Source organism: Manacus candei, unplaced genomic scaffold (assembly GCF_025592945.1).
Source record: "Manacus candei isolate 608988 ecotype Guabito, Panama unplaced genomic scaffold, ASM2559294v1 h1tg000008l, whole genome shotgun sequence".
NCBI classification, from domain to species: Eukaryota; Metazoa; Chordata; class Aves; order Passeriformes; family Pipridae; genus Manacus; species Manacus candei.
The window spans coordinates 25,542,037-25,555,880 of NW_026138056.1; the positions used below are offsets into that span (position 1 = coordinate 25,542,037).

The window sequence follows — 13,844 nt, forward strand, 5'->3', positions numbered from 1 at the left end:
CGGGGCCCCTGAGTGATGTTCCAAGGGACATGGCAGGGACCTACCCCGGAGCTCCGCCGCCTCGGCCCCCCGCAGCGAGGTTTCGGGGAAGCGGCGGATGGGCAGGGACTGGGGTGCAACCATGCGTGAAATCATCCCCTTCCACCCACAGTGGGCCGACCCGCTGTCTCGCAAAGAGGACCCCCTGTAGCACCCTAGAAGTTCTCCTTCAGCACTACGTTCGGTCATTCGAGTGGCTTCCTACAAACAAGAGAAGAAACTAGGAGATCACATGAGGAAAAGAAACCCAAAAAACCAAAGCCTATTCCGTTGGAGATTGAGTCACTGCTCCCGCTTAATAACGTTGTAAACGGGAATAGCTAACGTATCTCTGATCCCTTTGCTCTTTGCAGCGCTTAAACGCAGCCATTGCCAATAGTCGCGTAAGGGCTTTGAAGTTATGGAAATTGTCTTCGCAGGCATTAGTCAGTGTTTTAATAGGTCTCGTTCTGGCTCGGTCGCTGAAAGATGTAAGCAAGCCAAAACTTTAACACTCTTCTGGGGCTCTAAAATGTTAGGTCCCTCCTCCGAGAGGGATTTCGATGTGAGGCCAAGCGCGAAGAGACGAATGAGTGCATATGTTCAAAATTACATTTTCGACAGAAATTCATATCTACCGGGTGGTGTTTAAATGCAAAGTGCGACAGAAGTGGGGGCGGGGGGGCTCAGTATGCAGGAAACATCGCTGGGAAACCTGGAATGTAACAGCCAGGATCAAAAGTTAATGGCCTATTTGATGTGAAAAGTGAGCTGGGGATGCCGGAGAGCGGCAGCGAAAAGAGCCGGCCAGACGCTCGCAGGGCGTCCGCGCAGCCGGGCCGCCCAAGCCCCACGCAAATAGCTAAGCCAAAAACGCAGCGCAGGTAGGAGCGCTTCTCCGTCGGGTTAGCCTTTAATCAGGTGAGTTTAACCTCCGGAGAGGGACGATGGGGTGGCTGAGCCGGCCCTGGCTCCACGGGAGATGAGCCCCACGGCTCTCGGCGCCTGGCGTTGACTGCCCGCCGCAAACTGGCGGACAGTCGCTCCGCCACCTTCCGCGCAAAGCCTGTGCGGTCGATGGGGGCTCCCATCCCTCTCTGCCCGCAGCACCGGGATGACGCCGTGGGTTCCCCGAGACCTGCAGTGGGGCGCTGCGCGGGAGGGCGCGGTGAGGCGAGACGGGGGGAGGCTGGGGATGTGGGTGGTGAGGGACGGCGCGGACCGCCCCAAGGCGCACAAGGGCTGGCGCTGTGACCCCGGACCGCAGACCCCCAGTGCTCTCATCCCCGCGCCAGCTCATGCTGGGGAAAGCAGAGATTTCTATCCGCGCCTGATATAGACGTAGAGGGAAAAGTTCAGGAGGAGACAGTGCGCTCCTCTGGATTGGCAGGCCACGGTCGAAGCTCGCTAAAATTATAGACCGTCCTCCCACTCTACATCGAGCCATTTCGTTTTCGTTAAAGCTAAGAAAAAGTTATTAGCGTCTAGTAGCATCAGAATATTTCAGCCATGCCAGTTTGTTTAACAATATTTTTCTAAAAATAACTCTGTCCCTTGTATGGCTCAGTTTCTCCGGCTTTAGCATACGCTTTGAATTAAAACTGTTGACAAGATTGTAACGAAAATACTGATTGATGCAAACATGCCCTGAAACAAATCCACACCTGATTCTGGTTCTCTGACTATGCTGATTAAAGCCAGCGCCCGCCTCCCTCAAGCCGGACGGGGTCTCCAGCTTCTAAAGAAATTGTCTGTCGAGACGTAAAGGTGACAGAAAGCGAGGACACAGGGGGATGTACGGAAAAACAGGGTTTGAAGCGCTTGGGGTTCTCCAAGTTGGTTTGAAGAGGTATCGAGACAAATACATCGAATGCAATATTTTTCTCCTTCTTAGTCTTATCCCAACCCCCAGATATAGTCAACTGTTGAGAGAAGACTGAAGTCAGCCCTTTGCCAGCGCTAGAATGAAAAGGCTAAGGGAAGCCAAAAATGCCTGTGGTCTCCGTGGACTACATTAAATCACGAGGTGGCTATATTTAGGTGGATAATGAAAAGCGTAAAACGGTAGATAAAAATCAGTTGCTATGGACTGTCTAGGATTTCGTGTGTTTTTATTAATTTTCATAGGAGATTTTAAGATTTACGTGATCTCCCCGTTCCAAGCAAAGCCCACCCTCCTGACTGAGCGCTTGCGCCCGGCGGCGGGAAGTGTCGGGGGAGGCGTTCGCAGCCTCCCCGCTCGCCTCGGCCGGCCCGCTCCGCGCTCCACCAGGGGCCGGCCCGGCCCGGCCCGGCCTTTTTGCATGTGCGGCTTGCGCTGCGGATGAAGCCGGAGGGAACCTGAGCTGCGGGCTGATGCTGAGGCAGGCGGGTGGGGATGACACCGGGGGGGCGCGTCAGAACTTCTGCTCGGGCCCTGGTGTTCCGTCTGCAAGTCAGCTCTACAGGGACACCAGGGAGATTTGGCTTCGACGGTTCAAGAAAGGCAGGGGGAATATGCTGCCGCCGCCTCCGCACTTGCAGCATCACTATTCTCTGACTGAGCAGGACAAGAACAGCCCGGGTCTCGACTACAGAGCAGCTGCCCTTGCAGCCTTCTCGTCTCCCGGTTCACTGGCCCCCACAATGTCCCCTTGCCCCCGAGCCTCTGTTCCCCTTCCTAGGGCGCCGGCACCAGCGGTAGCACCAGCGAGGGCCACCGGGGCCGGGTAAACAGGAAAGTCCTGTTGGATTCCCAGGTGAATCTCCCTGAGCCGAGGGGAGGAGCAGCCGAGGCGGGAGCAGTGCACGGAGCGGGAGGTGGCCCCTCTCCCCCCGCCCACCACTCTGCGCGGGGGCGGTGGGGACCGTCGCGGCCCTCCGGCTCCTCCGAGGGGACAGTGGGATCCCGCAGCATGCGGGCTTTCCGCTGAGATTTGTGTTCTGTCTTTTAATAGCTACACTTTGCCGGTTTAAAAAAAAAATTCTTATCTTCAGTGAAATCACTGTCACTGGGAATATGTGACCATGGAGCAGGGAAGGGGTTGGAAAACTGCGCAGGATTTGAAATGCGGCAAAGTCCCACAGCGGTATTAGCCTACATCATAACCAAAATTTAATCCCCCCGCAGCAACTGCATCACTGACAGTCGGCAGCACGGCCATCCCCTCCCTCTCGGCTCGCCAGCACTGCAGGGGCACCGACAACCTGTGGGCATCCACGGGGCCTGGCGGGGCTGCGCGGGGGGTCCGCGGGGCGAGCAGGTGTGGCCGGCTCGGAGGGGCCGCCGAGCCTGTGTGCCTCTGCGGGATTCACCAGCCATGCCTAGTCTCTTTTGGTTTATTTTTTTCCCCCAGGTTTTGACTGGTGTTTGTTTTATTGTTGGTTTTGCTTTTTTCTTTGTGGGTGTTTTTTTGGTGCTTTTTTGTTTGTTTGTTTTTGTTTGGTTTTTTTACAGATTTTTCACGCTGCGAAGACAGCGGGGCTGCATCTCTCGCTTTGTCCCACGCCCAGACCAGCTACGTGCCAGCAAAAGCCTGAGGTCCCCTGCGCTACTCTCTGTGCCCGTTCTTCCTTATATTCTTGTTTTTTTCCCCTCCAGTGGGAATATATACACATAGATGTGCAGGATTATTTTCAGGTGGCCAATGCTCAGGATTTCAAACCAGGTAGCGAAGCGGCATCACTATCTCCGCATTAGCTGGGCTTGCGTCACGGATTACGTCATCGGCTCAAATCCCTGCACCCTCCCTGCCGTACCTGCCCTGAAGGAGCAGTGAGATCGGGGCGGCTCTGTTCCCCTGGTCGGGATGGAAGGCAGGCGCTTCTCCCCGCCATGCTCTCGGCCGTCAGCAGTCGGGGACTTAACCCGCCAAGAAGAGAAGTGACAGCACACCCAAGTGTTTCGTATCCTGTAAATACTGTGTCCGCTGGCTGGTGATGGAGATACCTGCCACATTAACAAATTCAGGTTTGGATCCAAAACTATCCTCCTAAAGGACACGGCGCAAGCAACTCGGGTGGCTCCTGGGCTGCCATTCATCTTTACTGCTTTATAGAAACTAAGAGCGGTACGAATTTTACCAGAAGCCCCGCATTTTTTCCATGCGTGCACTGGTTTCTATTGGACGCTGCTGCGTACAAACGAGAGATAGAAAAGACGCTTTCTGTATCGGCCTGTAAGAACGGTATCAAATTGTCATTTGGGGCAGAGATAAGGTCTAAGTTCAAGGATGGGAGTTTTGCTTGCCAGGCACTCGGAAGTGTGGAAGCCCGCCTTCCCCTTCTCCCTCCCCAAAGCAACAGCGACAGTAAACCACGGATGCCAATAAACCTTAAAAAAAAGCAATACTGTTTAAGATCCGTCTCGAACACAGAAGCACAGCTACTGCACACAGAACGCAGAACCACCCTTGTCTCCGTGCCCCCGTAAAACGTTTGTCTTTGTACAAGAACGGGAAAAGAGAATGGTGCCCACAATGTGCTCGTCTGGTTCACTGCTTCCTTGCCGTGGTTGACTCCTCAAGTCCTTGCTGTTGGGGTAGCAAATACCCCTCTCAAAGTTGCCAAACAACAGTCTTTAATACCTATACAGGTAAAGGTATAGAGCACTTAATTGCTGTGGTACATTCCTACATTTTTAACACGGCATATTTCTCCCTTCCCGATTTCCGTCTGACACCCACGAGTGACTGGAGTGGGTGAGTGCATGTGCATCCTAGAATATGGCAACGTGGAAAATGCATTATTTCCTGAAATAATAAACAATCAGCTTGTTCAAATAATCCGGCTTTTACTGTGTTTTGTGTGTGGAGGAGTGCTTACCTCAAGTCTACTCAGGTTTCCCATGCATAAAAATTCTGCATTGCAAATCATCTAGGAGAGGGGTTGAATATCTAGAAATAGACACGTGCAGCGATTTTAAAAGGAAAAAAAAGATTTGTAGGATAAGCTATTAAAGAAAAAATATAGCGAAGGGGAAAATAAAAGAAGAGAAGCAGAAATGGTATTGGAGAAGTTAGGAAGGAAACACTCTATCTTCTCACAGCGTCACTTGATGAGACCATAAAGATGAGACCATTGTGCATTTTCTCAGGTTTTCAATATCCCCCACACATACAGTATTAGCAATTTTCGACAGCTATTGCCAGGGCTCGAGTTGGTTTCTCTCAAGTGAAGAAATGCACCTTTAAGTGGGAAATCTGCCATTGGCTAACCACAGTCAGAGATGTCTTCTGGGATAAACAGCATTGTTAATTCCTTCAAGCTCCATCTGTGGAAATGATAAAGTGCAGCCATTATGGAAGACTGCAAGGTTAAATTAATTAGGTTATTCCATTATGCTGCAATCTTCTGAAGATGATTGCTATTTTCCTCTTAAATGCCATTATTCCTAGATCTATCTAGCAGCTGATGCAATTAAAGTGAACATAATGTAAATTTAACAACACAAATAACACTTTCCTCCACGCATGTTTGAATGGGGCACGCAGGGGCTATATCACAAGCTTCCACTTCCTCCGTAAACATCTGATGTAACCTTAAAAAAAAATTCAAACAAACCAGTGTGTATTTGGATACTTTTCTTCGGCGAATTCTTGGATCAATACTTTCGTTTCATGTTTTCATGTTCTCAGTAATGTTAAGGGATCCAGTTACAAACTCTTGCCAGTAAGAAAGAAAATATGTCCCGCTGTGCACCCTCCTAAACGCTCCTAAGAAATAGTGTTTTCTTTTCATTTGGAATGACAATTTTGTTTGTCTGCTCTGCCCCGGCGAGCGAGACTATAGATTATTAGTAGACACATTTAATTCCGGACCATGACGCAGGCGACTGCGCCCAGGGGCCGACACACGCCCTCCCGCCGTAGCAGAGGCGGGCGGGGGGCGAGGGCACCAGGGAAGGCATACGGGGTCGGAGCCCACCGGGGCCAGGGCGCTGCCTCCCGCCCTGCCTGCTTCCACCAGGAGTCCCGGCCATGCCGCCAGCCCTGCCGCCCTGCCGCGCTCTCCCTTTTGGTTTATTTTATTATTTTATTTTATTTTATTTTATAATATATTATTTTATTTATTTCTTTAAGGAGGAAGCGTGATTTCTCCAAGTCTTTGTAGTCCTTCATGGGTCATTATGGCTTAATGCAATTAACGTAACCTTTTGTAACCCAATATCAAGTACTTCCAGGACAAATCTTTAGACGGATCACTAATCGTAAAACAAGTTATGGTGTCTGGGAGTAAAAACGAAGCTATTTGCTGTTCCTGCTGATACTTCAGCTCCTGCTCCTCCCTCTCCCCTTTAGCTCTCGCATCTCGGGTTTATGGGGTCTGTTGAAACTCTGCTTGATGTAACTTTTTACTTTTTTTTTTTTAAGCCACTAAAAACCCAGCACTGAGGTTTTACGGTTTTCGTGACTAAGGCCGACGGGAATACGTCGCAAGAGGAACAAACCGCGGCTCTGGAGGCGGGAGTTTGCGCGCCAAGGTGAGGAGCATCCGCAGGCGGGGCCGAGGGACGGGGGGCGGCGGGGATGGACCGGCCGGGTCCCGGCTGCACCGCCGCTCCGGAGGCCCGGGGTGTGGCGGGGGCCGGGGCTGGGGCCGCCCAGGCCTCCAGGGGTGGCAGGACATCCATCAGCAGCGGCTCATTGAGCGGCGTGTCCGTCCCCCGGGCTGATTGCTTTTGCTTTTCTCTCAATTAGGGCTGGCTCTTCCCCCCGCTGCCCCTCACCCCGGGTGCAAGCTGGGCAGCGGAGCACTGGGCTGAGAGGAGGATAACAGAGAAACTGTAACACGTGTCGTTGCGTTCACAAACATATATATTCTCTCCCCATTCCTTGTAGAGCTTTCTGCAGCACGCAAAAATGAAACGGGTTTGGCTGAGAAGTTTTATGTTTGATTAAACGACGAAAGGCACTTCCTGGTCTGCTCCTTGGTTCCCGCTGTGCCGCTTGGGAGTAAATCCAGGTGGGATATTTAAATTTGGTTCAAATGTCACATGGATCATTTATAGGTCGTTCAAGGTAGAACCACCACTTACCCCAAATTTAGACTTCTTTTTGCGTGCCTATGAATATATTTCTGTATATGACTGTTAGATAGATCATGTCGATACAACCTGCACAAACAGAGGCCCAGCTCAGTGATGTGGTACCCAACACAAAAAAATGAAACAAAAAAAGCTGGGAGAAAATCATACAGGAATTCTAGTTCAGGGGAATTACACCTCAGTACTTAAACTGTTAGATTCTGTTTGGGTAGATTATTTAATCTACCATACACCATCTCTATACTTTAATTTTCCCAGTCATGTGTGCAAAATTGGTCTTGTCCTGATTTCATTTTTTCAGCCAAGTTTTTGTTTGTATTCCTTGTTACTCCCAAGGAAAGAATATCCTTCCAGGGACCTGATAATGCAGGAAAATATTTTGTGTTGTCACAGGGTACTTGTTACACTTGCTACATTTTATGAAGTAGTCCTTAATATGTGTCATCTTTCACTGTTTTGCATTGGAGTTTTTTATGTCAAGAACAGGAATTAGGTCTACATATTCATTATAATGGTCTGTTTTCCAAAATGGATGTAACAAAGGTAATACTTAAAAGATCCCAATTGTATGGTTTTGAGGGGAAAAAAAAATAAAAGAATCACTGTAACTTGTCTTCCTTTGGAGAGACTGACAGGTTTTCAAAGAAATCCTGCAGAATGCACAATGCATTCACCTTGTCTAGTTTAATAGAGGCAGAAAATGATTATAGTGTGTTTTAATACTTGCTGTACATGTGACGTAGGAAGCCAAGCCTCAGAACAGTTTAAATGTTGATATACCCAGCTTGAAAAAGCTTGTCAAATAAATCAAACTGTTCTGGGGGCAAACCCATGTTGTTTTTAAACCACAGAGTGGGGCAGTGGGCGTGGTTACTCCCATGGCTGAATGGTGAATGTATAGATTTAAAATACATTTTGCCACACTGGTTTTCAGAGGATTGTTTTGGCCTCGTATTCCAATACCATGAGCCAAAACTCTGGTCAATGTTTTGACAACAGAGCCAGGAAAAACAAAAAAGGCTTACCCTGTGAAAAAGAAATGAAGATATAGTGAAGGAAAACAGTAGTCTCTCTGCCACTGCCTTACTCAATCCATATGTGGACTTAAACACAGGAAATACCCACCATTCACCGCAATCAAGCCAAAGGCTTGTGCATCAGAAAGTGCCTTGTGGAACTAATTGGACTTTATTAAGATTGTCATTGACATAGAAAAGCATTTTGAAATTTGAAGTCAGAACATTTAAAAAATAAGAAAAAAAGATAATCTCCTGCAAGAGTGTTAACTTCTAAAAAAATGTATTTACCGCAACACTACAAATGTGCATTATTATGGCTTTTAATGTAAATTAATTATAATATTGTGATGTTTGTGTTATTAAACTCTTTATGCTTACTTTTCATCTAGAGTCCTTCTGGCGCAGAGCATGTTCCAGGATCATTTCAGAGTGGAAGAAAATCTAAACTTCACCAATTTAAAAGAATAATAAAGAACATGCCTGGTACCTTTCATACAGGCAAAGTTTACAGAGAAAACACAGCTACAAATAATAGGTCCTAGAGTGTGGTGGGTTTTTTGTTTTTTTTTTTTTTTTTTTTCATTTAAAGAACTTAAGTGAAAACTTGTTGTCTTTGCCAACAAGTATTTGGCAAAGTGTTTATTTTAGCACTTTATGCCAGATACCTCCTTGTGAGGTTTTGGTGATGTTTTTCCTGATCACATTTCTTTTTTCCTTAATTTTGCTGTACTGCTGCGTTTAGATTTTTAGCATGGTGAGTCACTATTAGACCTGACAAAACAATGCTGTGATTGCCAATTAAATTCAACCTCTATGTAATTTTCATTGATTTCACACTCCTGTGAACCCCTGTGATCTTTATCTGTTTGATTTTTCTTTCTAGCGCTTTACATCAAATCAGGGGGACCATTTGTACTTCTAATGGTACAGGCTCTTTAGTACACTGCTGTATGTGTATAAAGTCACTTGGCCTTCCAGATAGATGGGGAAGTATTTGAGGGGGTGACGTGTTTTCCACAGTTTTCAAGTCATCAAACAGAGATGCTGTAGAACTGTCTAATAAAAATTATCAATTCCTTCACACCAGTCACACAGGTACTGTGGCAGGACTAGGGACAGACAATTTCAGTACTTTGGATGGCATCTCTGTCTGAAGTAATTTTGTTTCCATTGCTTGTCTCTTTGATCCTTTCTTTTCACCCAAATGGTATTTCATCCAAATCTCATGAGATTTTTTTTCATGAAAAATTCTTCTTCAAAAATTCCTATCTTTGAAAGACCTTCAAGGGCAAACCTGTTCACCGAGAGCAAGAGTTGCAGTCATCATTTCCACATGTTGAAATCCAGCTGATCGAGATTTGGAATATAGATAGCTTCAGCTCCTGAAGCTGCACATTCAAGCCTTACTTTTGCCTGAAGTGATTTTATCCCTCTATGTAAAATATAATGGCAGTGGAAGCTTGCTCTCTTTTGCCATTTCTTAAAAGCCCATTTTACCTTGCCTGGTTCACAAGCTAGAATGAGATGTGAGTTGCCTGAGAGTCACCATTCTAATTCATTTCCTGTTTCTAGTGCTAAAATACATTGAGAGAGTACCCCAGCTCTTTCTCCAGAGTTGGTCTACAGATGACCACATCCTAATTCCAACTACCAGTTATTCTTCTGTCTTAAGCAGCAGCCTTATCCTGATATTTTGCAACTTTTGTAGATTTGAGTTCAGAAGTTATGAACCATTCCTTGCATTTTGTGTGGTCTGTTTGGGGAAAGAGTGGGGAGAAAATATGTGTGTAAATACATAAAATGGGATGACTTTATAGGCATGAGTCAAGTCTGATTGTAATGTAAACACAACTGATTATTGTGTTGGTAGATGTCTATACCAAAGTGCAGTTGGAGTACAATAGCCTATATGATATATTCAGAAAGTAACTGAATATGTAAGAAATCAAGAACAGACAAAACAATTATTTCCCTATAAATAAAATTGTTCATTCTCCATAAACGATTCTTAATTTTTTTCAATGTGAAACAGTGCATACTTGAAAAGCTGATCTGAACAGAACCCCATCCATGCTTCCAGCAACATTCCTATGGAAACAAAAAGCAAAAAAGAGAATAAAAGTTTGGCATCTTGAGATCTGGACTATGGACAGATGCACTGTCATTAATTTTTAAAAATGAGAGCAAGGGACTATGAGCACTAAGATCAAATTCTGAGAGTTTCTATTACTGACTTTGGAGTGACAGCAAGTAAAAAACATCCCTGAAGGTCAATGTAATTAGATTTCTAAGTCATCTGTATTTTTTCTGATGAAATGAACATTAGGCTGATGTGTATTGGAAGCAGTGAAATTTAAAAGTTTTGGCTTCCTTTCTTACTTTGCAGCAGAATTTCCTTGGTGACTTGCCCATTACAGGTCTCTGCAAAACCAGTGTTTCTACTGATCCATTTTCTTTTGCTTTTTTTCTACCATAGACATATGAATGTATAAAATGGTGGCATTCTGTAAGGAAGCAATAACAGAAAGACAGTAGAGAGATACTGAAACAGAAAAAGAAAGTAAAGAAATAAAGGGGGTGGTGTTGTAAGAGGAGAGGCAGAGATAAATGTGTATGGATGTAAATCTATTTCCTTAGAAAGACACTCGATGAAAACTATAAATTACAACATACATAACAGCAAAGCCTTTGCTAGATGCATCTGCATCTCATCCACCACATGCTGATCTGGTGTGTTGCACCTCTGTAGCATTTAATCGGAGCCGTGGAGACAGGCATGGAAAAGAGAAGACAGATGCAGTAGCCAAATTGAAACTAGTGTGAAAGTATGAACTCAAGGGAGGATAATATTGCCAAAACCAGTAATTGATGTTTATCTATGGCATCAGAATGCCAAAAGCAGTGAGGGCTGCCCTGAACCTGCTGTATCTTGGTCTTAGTATTAGCATGTAGGACTTGAATTTCATTCCAAACCCTGGTACTGTCAATTATACCTGTGGACCAACCTTTGAGTCTGCTTACTTTAAAGATACGTTTTTAACTCCCCAAAATTGTAACTAACTTCACTGATGAGGAGTGTGAACACAGTGACACAGACTATTAAAAACAGTCTCTTTAGTTTGTTAATACATAGTATCAGTAAGAGTTGTGGAACCTAGAGTATGAATTAGACAAAACTACCAAAGACAGTAAGATTTCTCTTATGAGCCATTGCAGAGTTCTTAAAATGATCATGTAATCAAATATTAAGTCCAAAATCAGTTAGACAGTCTTGGGAAACATCATCATCATGGCTAGGCTTCACGAACGAAGATTTAGGAAGACTCTATCCACGTTTGTTACAGAAACATACTATTACAGATAAGTGATAGATCCTCAGCTGATGTAAACAGATGTGGTTCTACTGATGTGCTCCTCACACAGCTATGGGCATATCTTCATAGTAATCCACACACTGATAAGTGCTTTTTCCTCCCGTTGGCCAAATGGGTCCCTAGAGTGTTGTCCATCCTTTGGGGAGTTGAAAAATACCAAGCTCAAAGTGTATGTACTCTGAATTGAGGAAAATGCAGCTGTCAGCGTATATGAAAATGTATTACTATATCAAAATAAAAATAATTAAGTTGTGTATGTTGCTATGTGTCTTTAGTGGAAAAAAAAAAGTATTATTTTACACATTACATTTTCTAATATTCCAGGATAAATGGCCTGGAAAAATCCAAACATTATTTTTAGCCATGTTTTCTCTCTCACTCTTTCTCCCCCACTACCCCCTCCTGTCTCTACAAAAATTCAGGCCAATTTTAACCACATTTGAGAGAAGAGGACAACTCCCAAACATCGTTAAGTTCCAATAACTGCCATGAAAATTTGTGGTTGGATGGAAGAGAAAAACCGTGTTTGTTCTTCCAGGTAACTTGGCACCTGTTCAGCAAAGTCAGCTTTGCTTCTGCCTGGCAATGCCTGGATGCACAGCAAGCGCTCGTGGCCATGCATCAGCCAGTTCACCCAGAGCTCTTGGACAGCTTTAGGCTGCTCTCTCTTGCCGAAAGGGATTATCAAGTGGGGACGTGAGAGATGAATAGGGTTAATACAGTAGTAACATGCAGAGGATATAAGACACAAACACATAGGGGATCAGGCTCTGTTAGCTACTCACAGAACAGCTTTTTCTTAAAATATACCTAAAGTAGCTATTACATTTTTCCCTAGACATTGAATCTTGTGTTTATGAAGTATAATCCTTGGATAATTTATCACTTTCAATAAATACTAGCATTCGATCTTCATGCTATGGCTCTTTCAATGAAGTCATTTAATTGAAACAGGATCTATGGTATTTCTACACCAGTGCATATAATGTTAGATTCTTTTAAAGGACAACACATTAAACTTCTCATACCCTTTGCCGCCAAGAACTTAAGTTAGCTTTACAATGCTTCCTATTATTTTGCACATGTATTTTGAGCATTTTCAAACTGATGTACTCAACATTTTGAATTCAAATGAAGAGTGTTTAAGAAATGACCCACTCATAAAAGCAAAAAGGGAAAAAAGGGGTCCTGGTAGACATACGGTGTTAAGTTTTTAACTAATTTTTGCCTATAGCTTTTGTTTTCATATAAGAAATCTGTAGCTGGCTTGGGGGCTGGACTACTCAGGTCCCCTGCATAGGCCAGAGGGAAGTCAAGAAAAGAAGCTTGTGCTGGGAGCCCTAAGTTGCTGCCTGGAGCAACCTCTCTTGTTCTGCTGACTACGTGAGAGTCAGAGAGACCTAACTCCCTGCTTAGGCACTACCTTCAAATGCCTTCAGATGGGTGGTGTAAACAACTGAGTGGAGAAGGAGCTTGTTCAGACCCTGCTCTCAGCATGAGATAAACAGCCACAACAATATAAGAAAAGGGGGTTTTTGCGCTTCAGGATGGACGTAAAGAGATGTAATTTCTCTCTGAGGGAAGGAAATTAGGACCCTCAGTTACATTACAGCCATGCAGCCTGCCATCACATCTTCTTCAGTGCCAGAGGGGCAGAAGTGGGAATGATCACATGCAGAGCAGACAGAGGTGGCTATGTCGTTTTTTATCTCCTTTTCACTCACGGAGCGGTCTCAGGGGCCGCTCTTTCACATGCCTTTTCCTGCACCAGTTTTCCTGTAGTGTTTTCACCTTCTTCAAGGGGATTTCTCTTGCTGCTTCTCCATCACTGGTCTTCTGTGGTCAGTTGCTCCTTTGGACAACTGAGTTGCTTCCAACTCAGATTTCCTAATGTTCCTGGAGCCACTCTTCTTACTTTCTCCTCCTCCTTTCACTGCCTCTCCTCTTCCTCTGTCCCTTGTTGTCTTCTTAAGGCTTTCTTCTTTCATTGCTTTCCTTCTTCTTTTCTAACTCGCTCCTTGGTAACCTAATTCATTTTCATGACTTGTTTCTACCATCCCTAGGAGGGTGGCTACCAAGTCTAAGTTTCTGTTCCTGTCAACATCCTTCTTTTTTGTTCCTGGAATTCTCAGATTTCATCCCTCAAATCTATCCAACATGCAATTGCCAACATGCAAGTGCCAACATTTTCTGGCTAGCTCACGTTGTAATTTTCTCACTATTTATGTGATAGAAAAAAGAAGGCAAACTTTGGGTCTCCTTTCTCAAGAATATGAAGAGGGTACTTCTATTCTTGGTGGCATACCAGGTAATAAAGATAAACCTTACTTTATTCTGAAGTCAGACTAGACTGTATATATTTATAGGTGGCTACTATGGTGACATTTACAACAAATCGTTATCATCCAC

General features: G+C 45.0%; 1 long non-coding RNA gene across 3 annotated transcripts; it reads left to right on the forward strand.

Annotated features, from left to right (window-relative positions):
* Nucleotides 1-676: 676 nt before the first annotated feature.
* LOC127461551 (uncharacterized) lies at nucleotides 677-8,608 on the forward strand. 3 transcript variants are annotated; one of them, XR_007900133.1, is made up of 4 exons: nucleotides 677-902; nucleotides 6,369-6,478; nucleotides 6,837-6,960; nucleotides 8,451-8,608. It is a non-coding gene; the product is annotated as an uncharacterized LOC127461551 (long non-coding RNA). The 3 variants fall into 3 exon arrangements; XR_007900132.1 differs by having other exon boundaries at nucleotides 678-939; XR_007900134.1 differs by lacking the exon at nucleotides 677-902 and adding an exon at nucleotides 5,922-6,015.
* Nucleotides 8,609-13,844: the final 5,236 nt, after the last annotated feature.